We start from the raw sequence: 23638 nt of genomic DNA, 5'->3' as shown, positions 1-23638 counted from the left end.
TGGAAGGGGGAGATAATGTAGCCCTTTTGGTGTATCCAGATTAGAAAAACTGGAGCACAGTTTCTAATGCATAATGATAAACTGCTCAGGCTATTAGAAGGTGTTAATAGTCTCTTAAGAGAGAGCATGCTGTCTTGAAAGAGAATTCTAAACACAAGTCCTGCATTTTTCAACCAATGATGATCCAAATATAGTCATTACTTTAGTCCAGGTGAGGCATCCTAGAGTTCAATAGAACAGACGATTTGCCAGATTAAATCAGATCATCTGCCCATCTCATCTAATTTCTTGCCTGTAAGTGTAGCATACCTGATACCCTTATCTGATACTCTAAAGCACCTCCAATTCTTCTGCCCACCATAAAAAAATATAGTCTGCCACAGTATACAGGAAATTCATTCCTATCAGTTATTTAAACCATATCGGTTGTAGCCAAATGCTATCTCAACCAAAATTAAAAGTGCAGAGAATGTTGAAGACATGCAGGTTACAGGAGAAGGTAAAATTAGAATGGGCCAAAAGAGCAGAGGCTATGAGTAATGGTGTGTTGTAAAGAATTAAAGCAACAGCAGAAGAATTGGCTGTTGCAGGAGCCAAGGAACTTAACTAGGTGATTGTGTGGCAGATGAACAGAAATGGAAAGGGGGAAGGCCACTGTGGATCAAAGAACAAAGTGAATGAAAGTTGAGCTTCATAACCACAAATTTTACCTGTCTGTTCTATAAACTTTTGTCACAAACTACACAATGAATTGAACTCTTCTTTTATCATGCCAACATCTGCATATTAATTTATATTAAGGTCTTTGGAGATATCTACCATTAAGTGACTTAAGTTTGATAAGCTCATTTGCTATATGTAAGATATCTGCTGTATGTGGCTGAAATCTCATGTGTTCTCACTGCCTTTAGATCCAAACTCTAGTCCTGATTTCGCCTTCAGCCCCAACCCTGCATCTTGGCCCAAATGTCAATGCAGATTTTAACACCCATATCTACTAAAGACTTCAAACTGAAGCCCTAATTCCAATCTTGTTTAAGGCAGAATAAGACAACTCAAGCAACTCAACTTACGTTAATGGGGTAAAACCAGCAAGAGAAGAATGAGGTTCTATACTAAATTTTGCCACAAAGTGAGTTGTATAAATGTTAGTTAACTGCAAAGGTGTTGGAGATAAAGGAAAAAGATAATTAATCATGGGAAATGTAGTGACTCATTTGACACTAACAGGAAAAGGCTGAAGATTTGTTAATAAGGATCCAAACCCCAAGTTGATTTGAACTCAATAGCTTTGAAAAGGTAGGTAGATGCTTTAGTGCTAGCCAAAAGCTTTGGAGAAGAATGGATAAAAGCTCTGCCTTGTAGTTCAAAAAATATTGAGTTCAAATGCTGGGCATTATAGCACTATTTAGAATTATTACTCCCTTTTAGTTCAACTGTCAAATCATTATGTTTTATTTTTTCTTATCCCAGTGTAAGTTGAGGCTTAACTCCTGTAGGAGTTCACTACATATTAAAAACAGTTCATAAGCTAGAGTAAACTTGAGCCACACAAAAAAGTGAAGGTTGAAAAAACAGCCCTACTAGAAAAGGGATGGCTGTTTAAATTGCTAAGTTAAACAAAATACAGTAAAGGTTAAACCTTCCTGCAGTTCAAAAAACCCACACCAGAGCACACCATACTGCTGAGAGGGTATCCAATTAGCCTATGTGTGTCTGGTTTAACTTGATCATTTAGATGACTAATCCTCTAACACAGCCAATAATTCTATATAACATTTTAAGAAGTTGAACTGTCACTTCTATCTCTGGGTACTGGTGCCATAATGTTCAATACTGTAAATCATCACTCCTCCAAAATTTAAGAGCACATATAGGAGGCTTAAGAAATCTGCTCATTCCTTTGGCGAAGATCATAAATGTCTAAGAGGGAATTATTCACCACCCCCTGGGAATTGTTTAGCATTCCATTGTTTATTTTTAATGTTTTCACATGACTTTGAAAAGTAAGATTCACAAGTCTCAACACTAAAGCCCTTCAGCTACAAACAGGTACAGTCAGAAAGTTTTAATTGCTATCTATAGTATCTCAATAGAGGCAGATGGATCCCCCTTCAACCACAAGAAGGTGTTCCTCCAGGTCAGAACTCAAATATAGCAGTGGGACAGTGTGAAAAAACTTTTATTCTTGCTACGCATGATGTTCAGTGGATTTACAGAGCATGTGAATGTCCTGAGTGTCAATCTGTCACTTGTCACCAGCACTATTATTAATTAAAAACAAAAGGAGTGGTTTGATACAGCTTTATTTATATGAACAAGATGTGCACCTGCTGAAGAGACAGTGAAAGATCTTTTTTTTTAAATGATGTTGTTCGCAATACAAGTGAACAAAATGATAATTCTTATAAGAATCCAAAATATGGACTACCACACTTGTATTTTAAGGCTAGTCACGAGAGAGAGAGTAAGATTTCTACAAGCAGAATGACTTACGACATATCAGGCTAGTAAAACCATTTCTGCTGAAGAACACCCCTGAATTTGTATAAAATGAGAGGCTGTAAGCCATTTGTTACCTCTTAAAACAAAACAACCAACCAAACAACCCACCACATTCAGCAGGGCTGCTGAAAGAAAAAATGTCCTCTCTTCAGGCCTAATCTGAAGGCCACTGAAGTCAATAGTCTCCAATTTGGCAGGCCATATTATAGCAAGTCCTTTTCCAAAATCCAGGTGTAACATCCCAAGGATCTAGGTCTCTCAGCTCTAAGCTAGAAAGTCTCCATAAGGATCCACCTAGATAAGACTTAGAGCCTGGGGTTGTGGAGCCCTGTGTGACTGACACCTCTATATCACCACTGGAGCTGCCCCCAACACGACTAGAGCATTCGGCACCACAGGAAATACTGCCCAAAGACGACAAAGCAGCAGAATCCTGAAGCTGCCTGGCTGGTTTACATCAACTATTTAGACCAGGAAGTCATGCCAGAGAGTTGTCTGAGCAACAATGCAGACTTTGGCTTGCTACTGCCATAGACCCCATCTTTTGTCCGGTATTGCTCCAGACTCCTGCCTTCAACCTTGGTGTGGCTTAATCCTGTTTCCTGATGCAGCTTTGTAACTACCCGACTCCTGCCTTTGACCCTGACCCAGCGGATACAACTGCCCTGGCCACCTATAGTGCCCCCCCAACCCCTGGCGAGTTGGCTCAGATGGAGGCTGTCACGTGTATTACCACATTTCACCCTTCTTATGATAAATTTACTGAGTTACAAGCAAATCCAAACATCTGATATTAGCATGGCGGTTGTGTGTGTCAGGAAGTGAACCAGTTGTTTGAGATACCTTTGCCTGACCACAGATAGTGGGAATTTCTGTGGGAATTAGTATGGAAGTGGAGTTACACTCTTCCTATGAAGTATCTCAATGTAGTTGCAGCAAGGTACTCCAGTAATAAATTGTAAATGTAAAACTGGCAGCAGAGTAAGGTCATCATACTGCATTAGCCCGGAAATGCCAGTCACAGAAGATCTTTAACACTCCCAAAGGAGAATATGACTCCATGAGTAATATTCCATCTGGGAGTAAGCGTTTGGGTGCTTATTTGTTCCTAAATGTAGCCATGGAACAAAGTACGTTCTTAGTACACAATCTAGATCCTGAATTATTCCAACATTTTTTTTTTCAAAATGGACTGCTTGGTCTTCCTTTCTTTTTCTTTTTCAGGTCGATGAAGTGTGTATTTTTTTTCAGGTTGCAGAATAAGAGAAAAGATGGTTTTATGGGAGAGGCAACAGCGCTTGGGAGATCTGAGTTTAGTACCTATCCTCTGCCACAGACTTTCCTGTGTGATCTCAGGTAAATCACCATCTCTGTGCCTTAGTTTCCCAACTTTAAAGTTGGACAATACCTCCTTTCTCTGACTCATACACTTTCATTATGAACTCTTCTACCAGTCTTATGCTCTATGTATGGTCAGTACCTAGTACAATGGGGAATGTATCTTGGTTGGGGCCATTATATAATAAATACAGTGAAACATATGGACTTGCATGCATAGCTGTTTTTAATAAAGTACCATGGAGGCATCTAAGCAGCCTGTATCACCAAGGTCCAGCTCCTCCACTTATGTGATAACCAGGCTTTACATGAGATTGCTCTGTAGCTGTGATCTTCTGGCGCTGTAGAGATTCCACAGCTCCTGCATCCCATCCTAAGAGAGACAGGCAGGGAGGGAAGAGGATTGACTGGTGGACTTGTGATGTTTTGGATCCACTGGTCATGACCTAGCACATTTCCACACCCTTTTGTTGCATTATCCCCAACTGACCTCCTCACTTCCCTGCTGTGACACAGACTGTGTGACACTGGGTCAGTCATTAAGGATATGTCTACACTGTGCTGCAGCACAGACTGTGGGCACTGAATTGCAGAGTTGAGTTGCGATTTAACTGCCCTGGGTAGATGCTGCTAGCGCGTACTAAAAGGTGTCTTGTTCAGAGTAACATAGTGCTCTTTCAAACAGGACTACGTTAACGTAAACTAGGTATCTTTTAGTTTGTGTCAGCAGCAGCCACATGGGTGCAGTTACATCACAACGCTTTGGTGCAGTCTGCAATTCACTCCTCCATAATCCCCAGTGCGTTGCAGTGTAGACAAGATTGCAGTCCCTCTGTGCCTCATTTCCCTGTCTGTAAAATGAGAATAATGGTTCTTGCTTATCTCGCAGGGGTGTTGTAAGGATAAATATATGAAAGATTGTGAGGCACTCTGAGATTATGACAATGGAAGCTATATCATATCAGGGTCATTCTCAGAGTTCAGTTCCCTTTCAGGAATAACTAAAGTTCAACAAACGTCCACACAAACAAAAGTTCTTCCATCCTGCTTGGGCTCTTCTTCATCCCACTCCCAGGCCTTCCTGCCTGGAGTCTTCCCTGCATTGGTAGGCCCTTCCCAGCCCCACCTGCCAGTGTCTTTGCCTCCTTTGATATCTCCTGCATGAACCCCACATTCACTGCCACTCTCTTGCAGCCTGCAACTCTCTGCAACTGCTTTCTATTCTCTATCAAGCAGCAACTCCTAGGGCCACCCACCTGGAGTCAGAAGTTTGGAGCGGATCTCCTCTGTCCCCTCCATACCCCCAACTCAGGGAGCCCTCAACTGGTGGGCTGTCCTCCTTTTGCATATCACACCCGATTCAGGTAGAATGGAGTAGGACTAACTGAATGGGGCTGGCAGACCTTAAAGGGGCAGGTCGCTGTGTTACACTGGTCATGAACTTAAGTACATTGAAGGGATGCCCATAAGTCTACTTGTTAATATGATAGTTTCAGAATATCGGACGCATTCAGCTATATTTAACTGAAATACACTAAAAGAGGGGGAGGACAAGTAATGAATGGACAAGAGCTGTGAGTCATGCTCCATATGATTAAAGAGCTGAGCTTCATAGCAGGAAAAGATTATTTTGAGACACCCTAGCCCTGTTCTCTTCTTGAGCCATTTTCTGGAAATACACTTTGGGGACAGGGAGGACAATGGAAATCATGGAGAGTAGTTTTTATTTAGTTTATTGCTCTGCGCTAAGGCTCCCTCTATTAGGAGTGAGTGGTACATACCTAGCATTCTGATTGCAATAAGAGTTTTGTACATTCCAGGAAATGCTACAGAAAATGACAGTCATGATCTTAAGTAAACATAAATAGTCAGATTTCCAAGGGTAAAATTGAACTACAGCTAGTTTTTACTGAGAAGAGGATTGTGGTGATGTAAAAGGTCTTCTATTCAAGAGTTAAGAGTCAAGAAGAATGGAACAAGGAAGGTGACCACAATTCTGCTCATCTTATAATGAAATTGCAAGTGTGTTTTGCACAGGCTTAGTAGAAAAGGCACCATATAATGTAGAAGCATTCATTAGCAGAAGCCTCCTCTCTCCCTTTGTCCAAAACTCAAAGATCTCAAAAGAAGTCAAACCACTCAGCTTCCTTGCACATTGCCAGCAGTGGCTATGTAACTCAAAGCCATAATCCCTTCTTCCCTGGTTGTGGAGAAAGAGAGGCATCTGACAACGTATGAAAGAATGGAAAGGTGATGCTAGGCTGAGAGAATGCAGCTGTACAATGCAATAATCTTCCATAACTATGAACATCTAGCAGTAAAGCATATGCATCAACCAGAGGTACCCAGAATTCAAACTGAAAAGCAGCGGCATTCCATGAGGGTGTACTGCTGTACTTGTGAACATTCTACCTTACGATACCAGGAAGGAGAAACTTTCAGTGTGTCCAGGAGTATCCAGGAGTTAGGAAGTGCAGTGGAGGCATTCTATCTGACCATATCTGGTACTCTCAGCAGCACAGATATTGCATTCCAGGTGGATGTATCTGAAGTTTAGCAGCATATTTTCCTGGGGCTGTACTTTGACTGTTAGCAGCAAAGCAGGTGTGTCCTACTTGTTTATACTGAGCATATTAAAACTCAGCAGGTGGATATTCCCAAAGTGTAATTGAAACATTGAGCAGAAGAATGGGTGCATCTGGGATGTTCAGCGTCAGTTAAGCACAGAGGTGGGTGGGGATGGTGAAACACTTCAGCAACTCCCACCAGTGAGATCAAGCAGCAGCAGATGACAAACAATCCCCTATTTCTCTGTTAGCAAGCTGCCCCCTGCTGCCCCTACGCTGTCTCACTGCATTTCCCAGGTGACATTTTCCTTACCCTTGGCATGCTGTCCTGCATCCCTTTCAGTTACAATGCCCATCAGGACATGAAAGACAGTCTAACTGATTTAATTTATTAAAGACTATTATTGCATCCTGCCAAATTATTTATTCCTCACTCTGGAATTCTTTGTAGATACTAATCAATCTCTTTTGCCAGGTTTGTAAGCTTGGCAAATGTTCAAGATTAAACAAATCCAAACAAATTAAAGATCACATGTCTGCAGAGCATGTTTCTCAAGCTCTCACATGCCTATTTATAACCCCATGAAGAAATTATCAACTTGAAGCATGCAGTGTCCATGCTAATCAAGTTATTTGGTAGCCCTGGGTATTCAAATGTAATTATAATTACTCCTAAAGCTATGGCCAGTGTAAAACTCATTTCAACATCAGACTGATATTCTTTAAGATGAAACAGGAGCAATATTGAATGCAATGAAAAATATGAACTAAAAAATAGAAGGGCATGATCCCCCCCCCCCAATTCTTGGAAACCATGAGGCTGCTGTTTTCTAATGAAAGCACTGAGCTTGTATGTGTGTGTAGTATTTCTGTATATTAAAAAACAAAACAAAAACACATGCTATGTTTATTATCCAAACACCTCAAGTTTGTTTAAACACATTTTATTAATTTCAGTAAGATATTACAAAAGAATTATACCCACTTTACAACTGGGTAAACTGAGACTGATCTGCACAATATACTACAGCAAGTCAGGGATAGATCTAGGAATAACTCCATGAAGTATCAACACCCAGTGTGAAATGTTGACAAAACACTGTGGGCGGGATACACAGTAAAAAGTGGGAACTTGAACTGGATAGATATTTCCCCTGGAGAATTCTCTCCAAATAGGGAGATTCTCCACAGGGATAAAGGTGGAGGAAGTGATGTAGCCACCTCCTATATCAGCCACTCCTCCATCCCCAAAGCAAGGGGAGAAGGAAACATGCTGGAACAACGCTTCACTGAGCTGATCCCTGCTGACATAAGCTCATTTATGCCAGTAATAGAATTGAGGGGCTTCCTGCTTCCTCTGCTTCCATTAGAGCCAAGCAGTAGGGAATTGGGGAGCTGCAGCCAGCTCCCTGTGGCCACCATTGTCACCTACATGTGCAAGGAATGGGACGCAGTAGAGAATGGGGCATGTGTGTATATAATATATAACCATGAGAGATGTTTTATACTGTACATACAGATGTTATTACAGTTATATAAATGTGCCAAGGCCAGATGTTTTCCTTTTTTAATCTTTTGTAAATATTTAAGACTATTTAAATATTTAAGAATGAAAAAAGCAAAATGCACATAATTTAACCCTGAATGAAATCTCATAACCCAGTAGAGGCACCTACCAGAGATTATTGCATCTGTTTCTAGACACCATGGGCCAGATTAATCCCAAATGGAATTCTAGTGAATTCAGTGCACTTGCACTAGGCATGAACATGGCCCTGTAAGTGCAGCAATTTAAAAATGTGAATGCTAACATGGCATTGGTTTTAGGAGAACTGCAACACCGAAAATATTACAGGGAAAAGGTATGGGCCATGTGTAAGAAACCACATCTCAAAACCTCAGGCCATTTTCCAAGGCACTGAAAAAAACCAGAACTAAGCAATAATGCAATAAGAGCACACATTTAAATAAATTAAGTTTCTATATAACCCCATTTAATTACCAGGCAACACAAAGCTTAGTGAAGCAGGACTAATGACAGACCAGCAGTAGGCGAAAACATGGGTGGTCCTGTTACATACTGTTTTATAGCCTAATAAAACAGAAGTTCAATCCTGCTCCTATTCAAGTCAATGAAAAATTGACTTTGAATTAAACAGGATCAGGATTGTCACATCAAAATGTGTTTATTTGTATTTTTATTTATTTATATTATTAAGATCCTAGGTCTGTTCTCATTATAACTGTTACAGCTCTAGGTGAAATGCTTCAGACTCTGGAAACTACAATAATGAGGAACAGAACTGCTTAGGAGGGGTGGGGGGTGTAAGTTGATGGAAATACTCCCATTGACTTAAAGTGGCTTTGGAGCAAGCTCCTAGTACATTTATGTAACATCTCTGTTTACTGGTGGTGGAAGTTGAGAATACCCAAAGTAATACGCAGGAGTCCGAGACAGGATGTTTTGAATATAACAGTGATTTGGCACACAAGACTATCAGAATGGCTTTTATGTAAGACTGGAGAGGACTGAGTTCATTTCTGATTATTTTGAGGATTACTTTACTTGTTAGAGCTGACTTCCTATTAATGACGGCCGTCTACTTCATTTAGAAAGTTTTCTGCGCTGTAGTGAGATTGTAAAATTTCCCCAGAGTGCGATAGAGGGATGATTATAGCAATCATTGTATTGCTTCTGTATTAACTCCTTACGGTTCTGGCAAACCAGACTGTGGTTCATAGAGCAAAGAGAATTCAAAAGGGTCTCCATATATTCTTTGGTCTATAGAAAGTTCAAGGGAATCTGAATTATTGTACCAGACCTGAATATCAATAGATCAATCTTGAACTAGTATAGACACACTGCATCCTGACAGGTAGGGCTATATGTGAAGATAATTAAGAAGGATGAACTTGAACTTGGAAATGTTTTGTAATTACCTTCATATACAGCTTTACTTGTAAAATACATGTATTAACAGCTGAACTGTGACATTAAGCCAGTCTTGTATTGGACTGGTTTGGAGAGGCAACACCTCCCATATGCCACAAAGTGTGCAACGGGTACATGGACACCTTAAGGGGCTTCAGCATGTGCTTTGCTCTCCTGTTGGTTCAAATAATGGTTACCCAAAGGGGGTCCTACCCCGTGCTGCAGTAGGGAGCATTTCTGGAGCTCTCAAGGACATTCCTATGAGGTATAAGAGTAGCAACATGATAAAAGACATTCTAACAGCCTCCAGGATTATTCTACAGCTGTGATCCTCATGTGGCATAGGTCCCACCCTCTATTGGCAGCCCAACAAGAGGGTGTGACTGATTCTCCATTATGCCCTGGTGATAGTCAGATGCTGAAAAGACTCTTCGTCTACTGATACCTGAAATAAATTGCAATAGTCTTTATGGTGCTCTAATTTGCACCGAGGCAGCCCAGTACCTCAGAGTCGTGGGAACATAAAGGTGGTGTAAAGCCCTTTCTATTTACCCCCTTAGCTATGCTGGAACACTGACTGGCTGCAACCCAATTCCCTGATAGCTTCTGTAGAAAAGATCTTATTCTCTGTTCAGTTTCAGAGGTTATGGGAGCCATTTCTACACAGTGTTATTAGTATTCTACAGTTCTATTAGTGTTCTACAGAATTTGAGTGTTCAATCAGAATTTTCCCTAGGATTGTACCTGGCCCAATGGATGGCAGGCAGAAAAGCTCCTTCTTAGAAACTTGCCCATTTGCACAGAGCTGGCCCTTACCCCTCCCCTTACTAAACCTGCCAACTGCTGATGATCCTTAGCTCCCACGGATCTCAGCAGAAGTTAAAGACACTTTGACACTGGTAAACCAAGTTCAAATTCTGGCCAAAGCTACAGGTGTTAGCTAGGAATGGACATATTCATAGCTGGAAACCAATCCAGCTCACCTTATGTGAGTTTTGTTCAAAAGAGATTTTAGTCTTATAAAAGTGTATTTAGTGTTTAGACTCTATAAAATGCTTGTAAGTTGTTGAATGCATTATTCTAACTTGTAACATCTGTATTCTGTGTCGTTCACAGGTGCTTAAAAAAGCTCCACCCTCTCCCGAAAGACAAAAGTTTTGCCGCAGCAAGTGGCAGTGTAAACGGCTCGTTGTCAGCAGGAGCGCTGTCCTGTAGACAATGCGAACCCCGCTTATAGAGGGTGGAAGTGTTTGTTGGCAAAAGTGCAGACAAACAGCGTTTACACTGCCCAACTTTTAGCAACACAGCCGTGTCGCTAAAAGCTGGATAGTGTAGACAAACCCTAAATGTAAAAGATAGAACAGGGTCACAAGAAAATTTTTTATCTCCTTGCTGTTTGAACTCTCACAGGTCCATAGACACTAAACTAAGGCAGAGATTCCCAGGCGTACCCCTGGGTCCACTCTGACAGATATTTTATTGACAGATTACAACATCTCTGTCATATTTAGGAATCACAGATGGAAACTCATTTGTGTGTATATGCTTGCTTGCTTTAACCTGTGAACAACTCTGTCATTTCTATTTCCTAGTAAATAAACCTTTACTAAGTTCATTACAGGACTGGTGACTGGTCTTTTAAGTGAATGGAGACTGGTCTTTTGGGACTGGGAGAAACCTGAATATTTTGTGGGTTTTTTGGTATAAGTGACTATTTATTACACAGTCCAGCTTGCCTGGATGGCAAGATAAACCAGAGAGCCTAAGTGGTCTGTCTATGACTCCAAGGCAAGACTGTTATAGTGATCCAGGAGATCACATTTGTTACTAGGTTAGTGAAACCTAATTATAAAACCTACCACCAGTTTCCGGTGTCTGCCATGTTTTTGACAGTCTGCCATGAAATAGGCACTCACAGCCATGAGCCACTCCAGGCAGAATGACAGACACATCTTGCAGGATGCTAATAGTCTCAAGTAGGCGTTCTTAACTTCTGTCTGTAATATAGGCAGAGCTGGTAACCTATTAAGGTTACCTGACATTATCCATTTTAAGACCCTCTTTTCAGTTGCTTATAGCTTTGCCAAACTTTAACTGTTCACGCTCAGATTTGTCATGCTTGGTGTCTGGCTCAGGCTGAAAATGTCAGCCATTTCCAAAAATGAGACTAGGGAAAAATATATTGTTTTGCCTTTGTTAAAAATTCTGATGACCTTTTTTGGAAAGCTTTAGTGCCCACATACTCTGGAGCAGGGATATAAAATTTGGCAGGGGTTGGCCTTTGTTGCAGGGAAGTGCCTTGTGTTAGCCGCATGAAAATCCACCCACTTTTGGCCAAGTTATAAACCCTTGAAAAAATGACAGTTTGCACATGTTCAAACTTCTTCGATTTTAGCAGCTAAAATCCCTGGAGATTCCATCTTTATTGAGCATGCTCCATACCTCACAACTCTTAGTGCTGAGCAGACTGTGCATGTGTCATCCCCACAGAGCAACTCTTCATGCTTCATTTCCTCACAGCTTCTATGTGTGACAGGACTATACATGCACCAGGGCTACAGGGGCAAAGCTGGACTTTCCCTGCAATGTCTACTCCCAGATACTCCAGGCTAAATTGGAGCTGGACAATGGAACTGAGAGCAGGAAGCCTCTCTCTCCTGTGCTCTCAGTGGCCCTTCCCCTGCACCCTTAAGGAACATGGAGAGAAGGAAGGAGGAGAAGATTGGAAGAAAGAGTCTGGTGAGACTGGGATTGGAGTGGGAGGGAGAAACTGTGTTGCTGGACAAGAAGACTGGGAGTAGTAACCAGTGGGTGGGAGCATGAGGGTGTGGGATAAAGGGGAAGAGATCTGATGAGAAGAAAACTAATATATGAAAATGTAAATAAAGACTTTTTCATAATGCATGTGTACAAGGGGGACAAATTAATATTACCCAGTCCACTTTAATTCTGCATTGTTCTAGCTTTTGAAAGCTTGACTTTGCAACCTATATACTGTTCTTTTAAGGTAGCATGCATAACACTTAATAATGTAGCAAATTTAATAATGAATGAAGATAGACCATTATAAATCCCACTAAGAGATCAGAACCTCTATTCTGCCCAGAAGAGTCCATTTTGTCTGCTTCACAGTAAGTCACTAAGAGGCTCATTTATGCATCTGCGAGTGATGTAGCATGCATTCTATTCAAATAGGTGAAATTTCCTAGACATTGTGAATTAATTAAAATGGTTGCCTGATTACGGCAGTTCCAGTACAAATCACTATCTGATGTGCATCACGTTGCAGCAGCAACTCTTCATAACAGCAAAACACTTGTCCAGTTACAATGGTAACTTTGTGGACAGATGAAAATTCACAGAAGCATCATGAGTACAAGTCAAAACAGTGGTGCAAACTGTTGTCTCTGATACACCGGTATGAAACTGAAGCAACTGCACTGATTTTAATGGAATTAAACCGAATACATTACTTTGTTTAGAGACGTCAACCAGGGTTGCACAGCTAAGTATTATTGTACACTTTTCTCACTCGTAACACGAGAGGTGACCTACAAACAGGGGGGAAGAGTAGGAGCCTTTTTTAAAAAAATGATGCGTAAAGAGGAAATGGTTATTTGAGTGGAAGGCCACATCTCACGTTATACTAAGGATTTATTCTTGCCTTGCAAACTCTGACCTTTCAGTTTGTGATTTAGCATATGATCAAGCTTACTTTAAGACATTTTCACCCTTGAAGCAAAGCATAGGTGTGTTAGAATCCCAAACAACTGACAGCAAAAAATGCGACCAGACAATTTTATGTGGCAGATCGGACCATAAATCTCTTCACAGGGTGTCCTCCATGACTTATGGAGGAGGCAAAGCACCCTGGCAGAACCTGGCCTGGAAGGGGTTAATGTATTAATGTTTTAATATAAAATAGCATACTGTTTAAAATAACTCATACGCCACTGACAGTGTGTTCACACCACAGAATTATAAAGGCAATACCTCAAATGCACTTTTTATTAAAGATTGTGAATTTCATTATTAAAGAATCATAGAGTTGAATTAGGCTTTAGCTTTCAGATGAGTCACTGTATTTCCTGTAGTGATGTGACTGCGTTTAACAAAAGCATCAGCCATACAATAGTTTTCCCTTTAGAAAGTACACCTATATCACTGCATTTTGTGCTCCTTCCACTGTTCACGTCCCTAAGCACATTGGGTCTTTGTGAGCAAATACTTATGTGCTGCAGGAAGAACTACTGACAAGATAATTCAGTAGGTAGCACTCTTTTATTGGTGGCTCTGGTACTCATGCCCACAGTTAAGGTTGCCTGACATTTTCCACTATAAGACCCTGTTCTCAGTTGCTTATAACCTGTTATCTGGCCAAATTTCAACCTTTTGGGGTGGCATTTTCCTAATTAAAATCCGCAAAAACTGTACAGATCTATCTCAGAATGAGGTCAGGGAAAGAATATGCTGTTTTGTCCATGTTAAAAAAACTGCAGCCAAAACTACTGTATATTTTTGGCACTAACCTCTCTGTTCCTCGGTTCTCCATCTGAACAATGAGAAAATATTACTCCTTTTCCTCACAAGGGTGTTGTGAAAAGAAACATATTAATGTTTGTGAAGCACTAAGATGCTACAGTCATGAGCACCATAGAAAAGCCTACCAGGATTCTTAAGCCTGTTTGATAAATAGCCTATTTGTAGTTTTTTGGGAGGGTACTGGCCTAGTGGATAGTAGACATGATATATCTTGACTTTGATACAGTCCCACCTGATATTCTTATAACCAAACTAGGAAAATGTGTTTACTGTACTAAATTACTAGAAAGTGGGTACCCAAGTGGTTGAAAGACAGTATTCAAAGAAAAGGAGTACTTGTGGCACCTTAGAGACTAGAGCAGACTAACACGGCTGCTACTCTGAAACCTGTCAGTATTCAAAAAGTAGTTATCAATGGTTTGCTGTCAAACTGGGAGGTTGTATCTAGTGGGGTTCCCTCAGGGCTCTGTCTTGTGTCTGGTTCTCTTCAATATTTTCATTAATGATTTGGATAACAGAAGTGAAGGGCACGCTTATAAAATTTGTGGGTGACACCAACCAGGGAGGGGTTGCAATCACTTTGAAGGGCTAGAATAGAATTCAAAACAACCATGACAAATTAGAGAATTGGTCTGAAATCAACAATATGAAATTCAATAGACAAGTGCAAAGTACTTTGCTTAGGAAGGAAAAATAAATCAAATGTTCAACTACAAAATGGAGAATAACTGGCTAGGTGGTAATACTGCTGAAAAGGATCTAGGGGCAATAGTGGATCACAAATTGAATATGAGTCTGCAATGTGATGCAGTTGAGAAAAGGGGTAATATTCTGTGGTGTATAACAGGAATGTTATATGTAAGACACATGAGGTAATTGTCCTGTTCTACTTGGCACGGCTCAGACCACAGTTGGAGTACTCTGTATAGTTCTGGGTGCCACACTTTATGAAAGATGTGGACAAATTGGAGAGAGTCCAGAGGAGAGCAACAGAAATAAGGAAAGTTTTAGAAAACCTGACCTATGAGGAAAGGTTAAAAAGAAAGGCATGTTTAGTCTTGAGAAAAGACAACCAAAGAGGAACCTGATGTCAGGAACCAGACCAGCTAGAACCAGCTGCCGGCCTCTTCAATAATTAACTATACTGCGAAACAACCAATGAGCCTAGCTGCACTGCCTTAGAATTGACAGAGTAGGCACAACCCCTGATTGGCTGCTGGTTTAGCAACCCTGCTTATAAGCCTGGCCTTCACAGAAGATCAGCAGCATGTACCATGTGGGAAGCTGCACTTGCCCTTGTCCCAGCCCTATTTCTGTCCTTGTTCCCCTACAGCTTGCGACTTCTAGCTTCGATACCTGGCTCTGCCTCTGGCTTACAACTAGGTTTACCCTCTGGCTCTAGCATTCAGCTTCTGTCCCTCCAGTACTGAGCCGGGGCTCATTCTTGGACTCTGTCCACAGTGGACCCTGCTCTAATCGGTAGGCTGAAGTCTCTTTTTGACTACTAGGTCATGTATGGGGAGACTTTGATAAACCAGTAAAGTGCCTGAAACCACTATGGCTTATTGCTAAAAGCAGCCAAATCAGCAGGCTGTAAATTGGCCAAGTCAGCAGACTAAGTTTAACCAAGGCAGGAGGGAAAGGGGGTCTTTGGGTGCCACAGTGAGGGCAACTTGACCCCGCATCCTTCCTGATAAGAATTGTGTTGAAGTGGCTGATACATGCGTTTTAGAAGAGCAGGATGTGCCCCAGGTATGTCTATTGGGGCCTCAAGGCTGCAAACTCTGGAAAAACCCACACCTGGTTAATTGATAATCAGAAGGAACCTCTTGCTTGACTATTGAAACAGTTTACTTAACAAGTTTTCTTTAAGGGACATGTCATTCTATTACTAATATATAAATAAGGGTGGAAAGTTTGAGATAGTTGGAGTCTTTTTGGACTCTTGCTCTGGATATATCTTGCAGTCCCCACCGGCAGACGGAAGATTTGGCCACTGGAAGCCTGCCGCTGTGTCACTCGAGAGCCACACTCAGCTTTGGTAATTATCAAGGGTTGGGGTGTTTTACTAACCTTTTGAGGACGTGTGTAAGTGCTTGAGACTAAGTAAAGTTTAGCTTTAAGTGAAAGCACTCTTGTGTTGTCCTGTTTGTGCCAGCCATCTATTGGTCAGAAGGCCATGTCTCCCCTGATTTATTTTCTGACACCACCTTGCACAGAGTAAAAGTTGCCAAGAGCTTTGGGTTGAAAGAACCCCAGGTAACAGCCAGACTACCAATGGTCCAGGTGGCTACATCTGATAACAGTTTCTAGGAGAAACCAAGACACCATGACCCACCACATGGACACTACACAACATCCCATCATCATCAACCTGTCAAGACTACTCCTAACCAGAACTGAAGTATCCGTACTCTCCAAGGGACTGAATGTCTGCCCCACCACAGAACCGGATACTGTATTAACATATGGAGAACTAGAAGAGTTGTTCCGCTGACTCCACCTCAAGGAATCTTTTCATAACAAAGACAATACCACTCACAACCAACACATCCCCACTGATAGTCATAAGAAAATAGAATCAACTGACTGGACACACCACAGTGGACGAAGTCACACACTGGGTCATTATATTGATTGCTTCAGAAAAACAAAAATATTGTGACAGGTTTCAGAGTAACAGCCTTGTTAGTCTGTATTCGCAAAAAGAAAAGGAGTACTTGTGGCACCTTAGAGACTAACCAATTTATCTGAGCATGAGCTTTCGTAAGCTACAGCTACACTTCGGATGAAGTGAGCTGTAGCTCACGAAAGCTCATGCTCAAATAAATTGGTTAGTCTCTAAGGTGCCACAAGTACTCCTTTTCTTTTTAAAAATATTGTGAAATCTTTAACAAACACACTCTCTCTACCACAAAGAGGAAATTACAGATAGGAATTGCAGTCCAGGAAATCCAATCACCATATAATGATCAAACCAGCAGTGAAAGGGGCTGCTATCATAGTCCTTACTCTGGATGACTATATCAATGAAGCCAACAGACAACCCTCTAACACCACCTAGTATCCAGAGCTCAAAGATGAGCCCACTCTACAATTCATACAGGAATTTAAAGATACCATCCAACAAGATACCCCAAACAACTCCAAGAGAAACTCTACCACCACAGTCTATACTACTATGGTCACCACTTTTACAAGACTATGATACATTTTGTACAAGGTATACTTGGTGAGGTATCATTTGAAATGGCATCATCTGCTGAACATTACTGTCCTGGTAAAATATGTGTATCAATGTTGTATGTGAAGTTATAAGATTCTACTATATATCATTGCTGTAACATGCTCCAAGTTTAAGAAAACCAGGCCCAAACCAATTTTTCAGAGACAAAGACACACAAGTACCCCAGCCAGGTGTTAAAGAGTTATCACCGGCTTAAGCAGCCATTCTGAAGAGAACTGAGCAGTACAAGATGCATATTTCTGGGACTAGGAATTTGTGGGTGTCACTCTGCATGTAATGCATGTTGTCATGGTGAGGGAGAAAGCCCAGGATACGCAACTAAACACACCTAAACTGCCTTCACTAAACAAGGACACTCCAGCATAGAAGTAGATCATACCATGGAAAGGGCCAACCAAATGCCCTAGCAGAACCTGCTTTAATAGGAGCGTGGGGGGGGGGGGCACTGACTGCACATTACTAATTGTTAACTACCACCTAACACTGGAACCTCTATGGGGTACCATTAAATTATTACAACCCATATTTGATAGTGACCATATCCTGAAACAAATCTTTCCTAGAGACCCTGTTCTGGTCTGAAACAACCCCAAGACCTCTCCAAGCTCATCACCAGAAGAAGTTCCCCACAGACTAGGACACAGCAACTCAAAGGAGGACCAGACCCTACCAGAATAACAGATGCAAAACCTGAAGACATATTTCCACTGTTATGATGATATATACCCCCTACAACGCACCTTTCAAGATTCATGAGTCCTACACATGCTTATTATAACATGTGATGTACCTCATCCACTGCATCAAATGCCCCAATAACAACTATGTGGGGGAAACCAGACAAACACCTTCAAAAGGCAAATCTGCGAACTTAAATCCCTAACTCTGCTAGACACCAAAACATATGCACTTAACAGGGACACTGGTTTTATGGCTCATTACAACAATTTGTAACACACCACACAACCTGCTACCCTTGCTCACCTTGCACCTTTGATACATAACAATCTAATGCCCAATTGCCCACTTCATTTCAAGTGACTGCCTCCAACATACCTTATCCCTTCTGCTTAACAACCTGTCCCAACTTGTATTTAGCTCAAACAGTCTGCTTCCTTCCCCAGACCTGAAGACGAGTCCTGTGTAGCTTGAAAGCTTGTACTTTTCACCAGCAAAAGTTGGTATAATAAATATATATTTCCTCACCTACCTTGTCTGTCTCAGATCTTGGACCAACATGGCTAAAACAACACAGCAAAAACAGTCTTCAAATACGTTAAGGGATGTTATAAAGAGGTCAATTCTCCATGTCCACTGAAAGTAGGACAAGAAGTAAACAGCTCAATCTGCAGCAAGGGAGATTTAGGTTAGCTATTAGGAAAAACTTTCTAACACTAAGTATAGTTAACTAGTGGAATAGGCTTCCAAGGGAGGTTGTGGAATCCCCCTCATTGGACGCTTTAAAGAATAGGTTAAACAAACACCTGTTAGTGCTGGTCTAGGTTTACTTGGTCCTGCCTCAGTTCATGAGGCTGGACTCGATGACCTTTGGAGGTCTCTTCCAGCCCAACATTTCTATGATTCTATGTCTAACATATTTTACTATGGCATTTGTGAGCCCTAGTACAGACAAGATGTATCTGCAGTAATGGTTATGCTATCCTTGGACTGTAAATATGTACATTACATATGCCCTGGATTTTTACCTTACAAATAACATATTCCTACATAACTATATTTCAAATGATAATGGTGAAGAATCCATCATGTTACTCCATTTACAATGATTTTTGCTGGAATAAATAAATCAGTGTTAAAGAGCTTCTGTCTCGAACATGTTCCAGTTTAACTCCTGCTTGGCTTCCTCCTATAGCTGGAAAGAAACTGTACACACATCCTTGCACTGTTTGCTGTTAATAATATGGTGACTATTTAATGACTAATTGGAATGCAACTGCTAGAACAAAGTTTTAATCTTCAGTTGACCAATGTGACGCTATAGCCTTGCAACTAACTGCAAAGGATGGGACCATTTTGATTTAACGGAAAATGGTGAGACCACAGATGGATTGTTTGACAAGTCCTGTGACTTTATGTGCAGAAAACATTATAGATTACTGAAATAGGAAGAAGAATGATTATAATTCTGTACACACAGTATACAACTAAATACCCTTCCTTCCCCACCCCAACTCATGCACAGTTAAAAATTGAGACTAGAGACTTTGTGCTTTCAAATAGCAAGCACTCTTGTGTATTTCATTGTCAACATTGTCTTTTTCTGCACTATAATGTGAGCCCAATATGACAAAGAAATTCATGAATACTGGCCTGAGATTAAATCTTGGATGTAATTATCAAAGATTCAGAGGAAACTGTGAGACACAGGAACTGAACCAAACAGGTTGCCCATATTTTTAACATATAATAAGCTTTTGCTCTATTGATTTAACTGACTAATATGTTAATATGATGCTCAGGAAACAATGTTTAGACATGGTAGGATTTTCAGAATAAATAACTGCATTTACTGCTATAACAATTGGTTTTATGAAGACTAATTTTCACTCTATTGCATAAAATAAGCACACACTGCTACAATCAGTAAAATATTAAGCATGGACAAATACACCAGAATTAGCTTCAGAGTTTCCAAAATGATTTATTTATTATTCTCATTCTCGTTTATTTTCCTGATTGTATAATATTTTCTTGAATCATGTCATTCTGTGAGGGATATTAGGGACTACTGGATTTGAGAACCTGTGAAGAGACTGGCTAGAATCAGAGATGCTTTAGAAGACAAGCATCTGTGCATAAGCGATTGCTGACTCATGGTGATCACTCAGGGACATGTGCTGTCTCCAGGGTCCAACCTGATTAACTGGACTATGCATAGGGGTATGTGTGTATGGTGGTGGTGGTGCGGGGGGATGTGAAGAGTATAGGCAATCTATCTTGCCTTTCACACCAGCAAAGCCACTCCATAGCTGCTGCTGCAGATCTGCACCTCCAAGGCAATGACTGCTGGGACTCTGTGGATCCACTGGGAGTGATGCTACTCCTCCCTGAGACTATGGCCACCATCTCCCCAGTCTCCTCAATGCACCTCTGCAGAAATGTGTACCGTGGCACACAGTGAGAATACCCCCTGAACAGGCTCCAGGTTTGCTGGTCACTGTACCAGCTTTTGCTGCAGGCAGAGTCTTCAGCTCTGAGAAGGGGCAAGTTTTACCTCCCATTGTCCATCTGGTATAAGGAATAAATAGAACCAGAGAGGTCTGAGTGGGAAAGCAAACTGCATTATATAAACAAATGGGCTAACTGCACACGCAAGCACAATATGTAAAAAATGCTCTGCTGTGCGCAGGTGCAAATGCCGAAACATTCACAATCACCTACTTTACATACAATTGTTGTTACTCTCTATGAAAAGGTGGCCCCATAAATTAATCACTAATCTTCATTTACTGCATTTCCAGATCCCGTAATTGCTAAAATAATATAAACGTAGATGTTTAATAAATCTTAACTCTGAATTTAAGAGTAAAAGACCCTTCAAGTTCATCTTCAGTGGCCTTGCCACCAACCACCCATCTCTACTCCAAAGCTATCTTCTCCCTGTTTCGTCCATAAACAGTAAAGAGAAGTGACAATAAATATTGCAAGTGTAAACAAAACAAATAAAAATGCCCCTATGTATTTATTCTAATTTGCTTGAAAATTCAGCCCTTTCCCAAAATCAGTATTCCTGTACCTTGGTCTATTACACTTTCTTGGGTGATACCTCTGGACTAAGTAGCTGACATGTTCTGCCACTGATGGGGATACATTTATATATCCTCTATGGAAAAGAGTTTGGGAGAGGGGGGACTAACTTAGACTCAGGATCCCACAACTACATACATATGAATGAGCTGCTGCACTTGTTGGTGGACGTCTTGGTTGGATATCAGGAAAAAACTATTTCACTAAGGGGATGGTGAAGCACTGGAATAGGTTACCTAGGGAAGCAGTGAAATCTCCATCCTTAGAGGTTTTTAAGGCCCGGCTTGACAAAGCCCTGGCTGGGATGATTTAGTTGGGGATTGGTCCCGCTTTGAGCCGGGGGTTGGACTAAATGACCTTCTGGGGTCTTTTCCAACCCTAATCTTCTAAGATTCTATGATTTAGTCAGGTAGCTATGCATGGGCACAGGAGTCTGCCTGACCATAAGAACTGAAAGAAAAAGTGCTTCCACCTTATTACCAAGACACACCTAACCATCACTTTGTCAGTCTGCTCACATATTGTATGTCTTTCCTCCTCCCGCTACTGTCTGCATATTGTCACCAAGAATATTGCGGGCTCTACCAGAAATGGAGCAGATTGCAAATTTTCAAAAACATTAATAAAAATTTCAAAATATGAAATGTGAAAATTAAAAAGAAGAAAGGGTCACTCTCACATTTTCTCTATTTACAGTTTTCTTCTAGAGAGCTGGTGGAAATTTTTCAAATTTATAAAGGTGGTGGGGAACAAGGAATTTGAAAAACTTTAGTTTTTCTCTTTCTAACTAGATCTAGTAATTAAACAGCAAACATGGTCTATGAATATTCACTGCAAAATTTATCTAACCTAAGGTCTAGCTTTGAACTGCTGAGCACCCTCAACTCCAGGATTAGTCTCTCCTTAGGGGAGAGACCCTCTCTCAAGCAGCAAGTCTGTAAAGCACCAAGCATACTGTACCATTCTCATCATCTAATAGTACACAGCTGAGTTGCTTAGGCATATCTGATTAAGTACAGAACCCTGGTCTGGGCATAACGTACATTCATGACATCCAGAACTGTAGTATTGCACCAGAACAGTATGCCAATCTCCCCGTGCTCTGCATGTGGAATACTGATAATATTAGACAAAGTTTTAAAATACAGTACATAATTTTAGATGATATAGTACCCATCTATAAAATATAGTATCTATCTACAAAAAGGGGAATAAGGGCAACCCAGGGAATTATAGACCAGTCAGCTTAATTTTGGTACCTGAAAAGATAATGGAGCAAATAATCAATCAATTTGTAAGCACTGAGAATATAATAAGGTGATAAGTAACAGTCAACATGGATTTGTCAAGCGCAAACCATGTGAAAACAACCTAATACCCTTCTTTGACAGGCTAACAAGCCTTGTGGATGTGTGTGGGGGAGAAGCAGTAGATGGGATATATCTTGACTTTAGTAATGCTTTTGATACTGTCTCACAGGAACTTCTGAAAAACACACTAGGGAAATATGGCCTAGATGAACATACTGTATGGTGGGTGCACAAATGGTTGGAAAACTCTACTCAGAAAGTAGTTATCAATGGTTCACAATCAAATTGGAAGAGTATACAGAGTGGAGTCCCAAGGGGATCTGTCCTAGGTCTGATTCTATTCAATATCTCATAAATGATTGGATAATGGCATAGAGAGACTACACTTATAAAGTTTGTGGATGATACCAAGCTGGGAGGGGCAGCAAGCAGTGCCACTGGAACATTTTTAATGGTGGGGGTGCTGAAAGCCAGCCACCTTACCCCGTCCACCCCTCCTCCCCACCCTCAAGTTGAGGCCAGGAGCAGAGCCCCAGGAGCTGGACCGGCAGCTGGGACCCGGGCGTGGGGCTGGCAGCTGAGACCCTGGGCACAGGGCTGGCAGCCAGGAGCCCGGGGGTCCTGCAGCACCCCCAGACCCATAGTTCCTGCACCTATGGTAGCAAGTGCTTTGTAAAACAGAATTAGAATCAAACTGATCTTGATAAACTGGAGAAATGGTCTGAAATAAATAGAATGAAAGTCAGTAAGGGCAAATGCAAAATACAAATAGGAATAATCAATTGAATGAATACAAAATGGGAAATGACTGCCAAAGAAGGTGTACTGCAGAAAGGGATCTGAGGGTTATAGTGGATCACAAACTAAATATGAGTCAACAATGTAATACTGTTGCAAAAAGAAAAAAGAAAAAAAGCAAACTTAATTCTGGGATGTATTAGGAGAAATGCTGTAAGCAAGACACTCTACGCAGCACTGATAGGGCCTCAGCTGGAGTACTGTGTCTACTTTTGGGCAGCACACTTTGGGAAATTTGGACAAATTGGAGAAAGTCCTGAGGAGATTAACAAAAATGATTAAAGGTCTGGAAAACATCACCTGTGAGGAATGACCGAAAAAAATGGGTTTGTTTAATTTGGAGAAGAGAAGACTGGGTGCGAGGGGGGTCATGAATACAATCTTCAAATACATAATAGGTTGTTATAAAGAGGAGGGTGATAAATTGTTCTCCTTAAGCACAGAGGACAGGACAAGAAATAATGGGCTTAAATTGCAACAAGGGAGATTTAGGAAGTTTTTTCCTAATGTCGAGCCTAACGGTAAGGGTAGTTAAGCACTGGAACAAATTACCTAGGGAGTTTGTAGAATCTCGGTTATTGGAGGTTTTTAAGAGGAGGTTAGAGAAACACTTGTCAGGGATGGTTTAGAT

General features: G+C 41.0%; 1 protein-coding gene and 1 long non-coding RNA gene across 4 annotated transcripts in view; one reads left to right on the top strand and one right to left on the bottom strand.

Annotated features, from left to right (window-relative positions):
* Positions 1–10913, top strand: part of LOC140916517 (uncharacterized) — a 41873-nt gene extending 30960 nt beyond the window's left edge. The window contains exons 3-4 of the long non-coding RNA XR_012160537.1: positions 3730–3861; positions 10459–10913. This is a non-coding gene — a long non-coding RNA (uncharacterized lncRNA). The remainder of the gene's footprint in view (positions 1–3729; positions 3862–10458) is intronic.
* KCNIP1 (potassium voltage-gated channel interacting protein 1) overlaps positions 1–23638 on the bottom strand; it is a 547511-nt gene that overhangs the window by 489477 nt on the left and 34396 nt on the right. The gene's annotated exons all lie outside the window — the stretch shown is intronic.

The sequence above is a fragment of the Lepidochelys kempii genome, chromosome 8 (assembly GCF_965140265.1).
Source record: "Lepidochelys kempii isolate rLepKem1 chromosome 8, rLepKem1.hap2, whole genome shotgun sequence".
Classification (NCBI taxonomy): Eukaryota; Metazoa; Chordata; order Testudines; family Cheloniidae; genus Lepidochelys; species Lepidochelys kempii.
The sequence above is the reverse complement of the archived record's forward strand: the minus strand, read 5'-3'. Positions and strand labels throughout refer to the sequence as shown.